At 56.3% G+C, this 6,273-nt stretch overlaps 1 long non-coding RNA gene across 1 annotated transcript; it reads right to left on the bottom strand.

Moving 5' to 3' along the window:
• Positions 1-2,960: 2,960 nt before the first annotated feature.
• On the bottom strand, positions 2,961-5,903 carry LOC142408770 (uncharacterized). The gene is made up of 3 exons (XR_012775414.1): positions 5,778-5,903; positions 4,230-4,320; positions 2,961-3,142 (listed from the first exon to the last, which is right to left on the bottom strand). It is a non-coding gene; the product is annotated as an uncharacterized LOC142408770 (long non-coding RNA).
• Between the last annotated feature and the right edge of the window lie 370 nt (positions 5,904-6,273).

The raw sequence follows: 6,273 nt of genomic DNA, 5'->3' as shown, positions 1-6,273 counted from the left end.
TCCTGGCAGAAGAAAGGGCGACCACGGCGAAATGGTGGCAGCTGACGTTCTGCTGAGAGAGGAAAAAAAACCTTTAGCATAATGCCGGGTAGGAATCTAAAGCTTCCTTTTTTTGTGAAGCTTGGTGAAGACTACAACTGAGTGGAGGAAAAAGGGTTTTGCTTCATCTTTGCTACAGTTGATGACACAGGCCACTAGAGCTTTTGCAGTTTTTAGACAACCGCGCCTTTTTTTGACTCACGGGCGCCTTTGGTTTCACTAGAACCCCTTTCATAGATACACGCAGGTGACGCACACACATACCCACGTACAGTTTCCGAAGCCTACGTACAGTCAAGACTTCCTCACCCCATACGTCCCAAGGTGAGCATTTTCGTTAAACAGCACGGCAACCCATCTGTCCCTGTGAACTGCCTCCTTGCAAAACAGGAATGATTTTTTGCAGGCCGTTTCTCCAAACGGTCAAGTCCTTCTCACACTGCAGTTGTGCCACCAAACCTGCCTAGGGTCCCTCCCAGCTTTTGACTGTCCTGACATTTCACAGCCACGCGCTCTAGTCCGTCTTCCAACAGCAAAAAGACGGCACGCCCTCAGACCCAGAGCACAGCCCTCCGGACGGCCACACGCCCCTTGCTGTTTTGACGAGGGGCCACCGAGCATCCCCGCGAGCACAGCTGCACGCGCAACATCAGTTCCACCTCCCCTGATTTCAGTGGATGTAGCTTCTGAAGCTTTATACTGAAAGCCTTATCTTGACACTTCCCCACAGCAGAAGGGATCCGTAACTAGAACCCCACAAAAACCTAGAAACACCACTTGCAATCCCACAGCAGCGACAGCTTCACAACTATTTAGACCGGGAACAAGGGAGAAAAATAAAACCGCTTCATCGCGCGCACGGGAAAGCGGCGGAGAAAAGGGTCAGCATTCATAGCCCTCACGGAAAACAGGCATTCCCCTTCCCTTCCTAAAGCCCTCTGTCGGGTCTAAATACCGCAGCGCTACCGTGGCAGCATGGAGAGCAGAGAACAACAGCCCTGCCGCTGGACATTTACACAGCAGCATGCATAAACAGAGGGACACGTTTTGCCACGCACAACCCTGAACTTCCTGAAAATTCACGTTGACCAAAAATAGCCACTTGGAACATACTGCCCAACAACATTTGGCAATAAAACTTCAACGTCTTTCACCCACGCAAATTGTTTGGTAACTTGCTATTTGCTTCCCGTTGTTCTTCTTCCTTCGGAAATTCCACTTGCGGCCAAGTTATTCACTACTGCTTCAAGCATTTACCTTCCTGGGACTACCAGCACATCGACACCGGCAAGTAACTTAACTGTTCCTCTACAATTGTCCAAATTACCATTACAGCCATGAAAGAGGAGTGAAAGAGAAGAAAAGGAGAGCTCAGGCAGCAAGAGAGCTCTGCAGGCTGCCACCACTCAGCATCGCACTCTTCTTTTTAAAACACACACACGCGCCCCCCCCAAAAAAACAGACCAAAAACCCCATGACCTTGTACCTTTTTTCTTTCAGAGCTCATCCCTGTCTCAGCACGCTGTCTCGTCAAAGCGCAAAGTGCAGACGATCTGTAGCCCAATGACATTTGCGTGGGATGAATACACGTTCAGAAGGACTCCAGGTCTGTAAGACAGGTGTCGTTTTTGTGGTTTTAATAAACATCACTCAAGTTTAGTGACTGACACGTTTCGGAGGAAACTAATTGTTGTGGTTTAGCCCCGGTCGGCAATTAAGTACCACCCAGCAGCTCGCTCTCCCTCCCCCCGCCCCGGTGGGATGGGGGAAAGAATCCAAGGAGCAAAAGTCAGAAAACTTGTGGCCTGAGATAAGAAGAGTTTAAGCATTGGAACAAAAGAAGACGACGACTGAATTCTCATGAGAAGGAAAACAACAAGAGAGCAAGAGAGGAACAAAACCCAGGAAAAAAAAAGCGATACAACCCCTCACCACCCGCCGACCCATGCCCAGCCACACCCCCAGCAGCAATCCCTATCCCCCGGCCAACTCCCCCCCCAGTTTCTATGCTGAGCATGACGCCAGATGGGATGGAGTAGCCCTTGGGCCAGTTTCCATCAATGCTTTTGGCTGTGTCCCCTCCCAGTTTCTCGTGCGCCCGGCAGAGCAGGGGAAGCTCAGAAGTCCTTGACCAGTGTAAGCATTTCTTAGCAACAACTAGAACATCAGCGTGTTATCAACATGATTCTCATCCTCAAATCCAAAACACAGCACTATACCAGCTACTAGGAAGAAAATTAACTCTATCCCAGACGAAACCAGGACACTCATTCACTTTTAAATGTAGCCTCTCCTTGGGGAAAAAAATGTGTTAGAGACAGGAAAAAAAAATAACGACTCAGGGCTCCCAACCACCATGGAGCAGTGGGGAAATTAACGCCAGTGAAGACAAAGAGCAGCAGCACTGTCATTCTGATCATGGGCTCCAGAGACTCTCCCAGTCTACACCTCGAGCCTAGGAATGACTAGTCCTTTTTTGGAAGGACAAACTTTTTTTTTTTGTACGTAAAACTCCTAGACCAAAGGCTCCACGGAACAGAATGTGGACTGACGCACAGCACAGCGTGCCATCAACACTCGTATGGAAAAAAAAACCTGAATACAAATCAAATTGAAATGTCAGTTTCCATCGCATTTCACTCATTATATTTCTACTGGCATCTAGGTGCTCAAAAATTAACTCTACTGACACCAGAGATGACTAAAAAGGTAGTTGTGCATATAAAAATAAAAGGCTCTTCCCAACTCGCCCATACAAGTAGTCTGAACAAACAGAAGAGAAACACTTGACCCTGAAGAAGGTAACAGGCAGCTCTTCATTTCTCCTAGATGAAAGTTCATTCTTTTACCCGAAAGGAGAACATTCGTAACTGCCAAGGGACCAATTCAGGAACGAGGCACACTCCGTTAACGGCAAGTTGTCATCAGCTTTTCGGCACTGGCAGCACATTTGCCTTTTCTCTGGGTTTCATGTGGAGCATCTGTAGCCTCCCTGAACTCGCAAAGGTTTCTCCCCGCTCCCCCGGCCCCATACGCGCCATTACCTGAGCAGCAAGCGGGATCCACCACGCAGGCTTTTCTTCACGTGACGCAGAAGGTGACACTGGGAAAAGAGGAGGCAAAAAATGATCCTGTTTGTCACACCCAGCCAACGGGGAAAGCACAGGGGAGGGTTCTGCCAGAGGGGCCCCGCGGGGCCAGGCCGTGCACCCCGGGAGCTCCAGCCGACCAGCCCCTCTCCCCTTTGCCAGGCACCAGGGAGACACCGCCGCCTCGTGCGGACGCCTCGCCCGTGCCCCCTCGCAGCGGGGCTGCCCCGGGAGAGCCGGGCCACCCCCACCTCGCTTCCACCCCCAGGAAGGGGACCGGGAGACACCCTCCGTGCAGGGAGAGGCGCAGGGCGTGGATTTAATCCCCGAGGGAAGAGGCCAGGCTCCCCGCTGCCAGAAGGGCCGCTCGCCTCCCTGCTGCTCAGAGACGCTTGCTGGGGACAGCCCTGCCTGCGCCCGGCCGCTCTGCAGCCCTGCTGGCGGTGCAGCCCGGCCGACGGATGCTCCGGCGAACAGGCGCTCCAGCTCACGGCCGCTCCCGCTCATTACAGCCACAGGTAACCTCGCCCCTGGCTAACGCACGCTCCAGGCAGCGGACACCCCATCTCCTTCCAGCTCCTCCTTGCCACAGTTCTGGCTAGCTGAAGCTCCAGCTCTGCACCGAAGCTCCGCTTGATTTCGGCTCCTTCTCCTTACCAGCTCCAGCTATTTGCAACAGTCTGGGCTTTGGACAAGGTCGGAAAGCAGTCGCTGTCAGAACTTGAATATTACTATTAAACATCACCGCTGTACCCTGTGGAAATACCGATTAATTAGTTTGTATGATTAAGAACTTCAGAACTCTTCTCAGCAGCATACAAAGAAGAGCTGGGCTCCAAGAGGGCGTGCGGGGTCTGAAATGCACCCTTCCCCCCCAGAGACCACCTCAGACCTCGAGTCTGGCCCGGGGCACGCCGGCCTCCCGAACTTTGGGGTCCGACGCGACCAGACCCCCACCTCCAGGGAGGGTCCGTGCACCCTGCCCACCCTCCGCTTTCCCCCGCAGCCCCCAATGCCCTCCCACCCCCCTGCCCAAACAGCCAAACCGGCTTCTGCTTTGGGCCCCCAAACCAGCTCCCATTCCTGAGCCCACAAACCCACCTGCTCAGCCTGTTCTCGAGGCCCAAAAACGCAGCGCTTCACCTCTGCTCCTCAGCCCAAAAACACACCACTTGGTCCCCTCTGGCAGGTCCTGAAAACGCACGACTCCAGCTGTTTCCGAGCCCCAAAATCAGCCACGGGAGCCTCTTTTCAAGCCCCCGGAACACAAGACCGGCTCTCCGTTTTCAGGCCCCACACCAGCTCACCCTCTCTGCTTTCCGACCCCTTTGCGGTCCCCATGCGTGATGCTGCGGGGTGGGGGGAGCGCAGCCACCCCACAGCCCTGCACCCCCAGGGCCACACACGCAGTTTTGGGGAGCGCTTGGGCGCTGCGGAGGGCCCGGCCCCACACCTCTGCGGGGCCGCACCAGCACAGGCAGGGCATCGCTTTAGTGCGGCTGCTTCCGGCTTGCTTTCTCCAGCACCGGTTTGGGGTGCCGGGCCCGCACCCCAAACCCCCCCAGCCCCAAGCACCCCCGCGGGGAGCCGGGCCCAGCCGCCTCCAGGAACCCCCGCCGGCCGCAGCCGCGGCCCTTCCCCACCGCTCTGGCCACCGGCACCCGCCCGGCGCCGCAGGAGCCCCCCGGGCCGCCGCTGCCCGACCTGCGCCGGGAGCGGCAGCGGCTGCCCAGCCCCAACAAGCAGCACCCGAGAGCCGCGTGGGGCTGCCCCTACTCCCCCCGCTCGCACACGGGCTCGGCCCCAAAACCCCCCGACAAACCCCAGGACAGCGCTGGGCCCGGGGCTGCTTTTTCCCCTGCCAGTCCCAAGAGAACGGGGCCTGCACCCACCCCTATTTAATACCGGGATGGGGAGCAGGACAGAGGACTGGAAAGACAAAAGCAAGACAAGGGAGAAGACTGAGGTGCCGCCAGAGAATGAAAGGCCACAAGAAAAGGTCAGAGAGGCAGAGAAATCAAAAACAAGAGGGACGAGGAGCCCTGCAGAGAGATGGAGCAAGAACATGCAGGGGCAGTGAGCAGGACAGAGGGATAGAGAGATGGGGGGGAAAGGAGAGGAAGAAGAACAGAGGGACACGACGGCGACAGGGCACAGGACATACAGACAGAGAGAGAAAAAGGACAGGGAACAGGACAAAGGGATTGGGAAATAAAGAAAGGGTCAGATTTGTACAAAGAGACCAAGAAGGAAAAATTAAAAAAACGGCCACGGGCTAGAGGACAGAGGCAGAGGAAGAGAAAAAAGGGCCAGGGAGCAGGACAGAGAAGGAGAGAAAGGAAAAAACGGAGAGCCAGCTGGACGGGGAGGGACAGCAAGAAACGAGCGGACAGGCAGCGGGACAGAGAAATAAAGACAGAAAAAACGGGGACAGGAAGCAGGAGAGAGGGACAGCGAGAGGAAACAAGGGGCAGGGAGCAGGACAGAGGTGGAGAAAGAAGCGTGGGGCAGAAGGACAGAAAGAGAAAAAAGACACACAGGAAGGATGGGGGACGATAGAGAGAGGGGAAAAAGAAGGACAAGGAGCAGGACACAGATTGTCAGACAGGGACAGGGAGCAAGACCACGCTCCGGCTTACGCATACAGACCCTGCGGTGCACGCTGGCGGCCTGGCCTGCTGCGGACTACGAGGAGGGATCCTTCCTCGCCCGGAGAGGCGGGCTCTCTCTTGCCTGCAGCGGGAGGCAGCTGCCGGCCGGCCGGCCTTCGATTTCTTCTTCTCCACCCTTCTCTGGCGTCTCCAGCTTCAGCCGCCGCAGCTCCTGTCCACAGCCACCAAGCGCTCCGCCCGTCCATGTTCGCCCCCACGCCGCCAGGAGAGCGAGGCCAGGCACAGACAACCCACGCAAGCCTGAGGCGGGTGCCGTCACCGGCAGCCCCAGGGGAGGAAGGGACAACCGCGGCCTCAGCGCAGCCTCTGGGAGAGGGAAAGAAGAAGCCGCCACCGTTATTACCGCAGATCGCCCCCGGCTGAAGCCTCCCCTTCCGCAGGGGCTCCCGGACACACGCGGAAGGCCAGCTTGCCACTGGCACGACAGGGCTTGGGGGCGACCGGGGGCTACAGGACAGGCTGCAGCGGAGGGG

The sequence above is a fragment of the Mycteria americana genome, chromosome 4 (assembly GCF_035582795.1).
Source record: "Mycteria americana isolate JAX WOST 10 ecotype Jacksonville Zoo and Gardens chromosome 4, USCA_MyAme_1.0, whole genome shotgun sequence".
NCBI lineage: Eukaryota > Metazoa > Chordata > Aves > Ciconiiformes > Ciconiidae > Mycteria > Mycteria americana.
The sequence above is the reverse complement of the archived record's forward strand: the minus strand, read 5'-3'. Positions and strand labels throughout refer to the sequence as shown.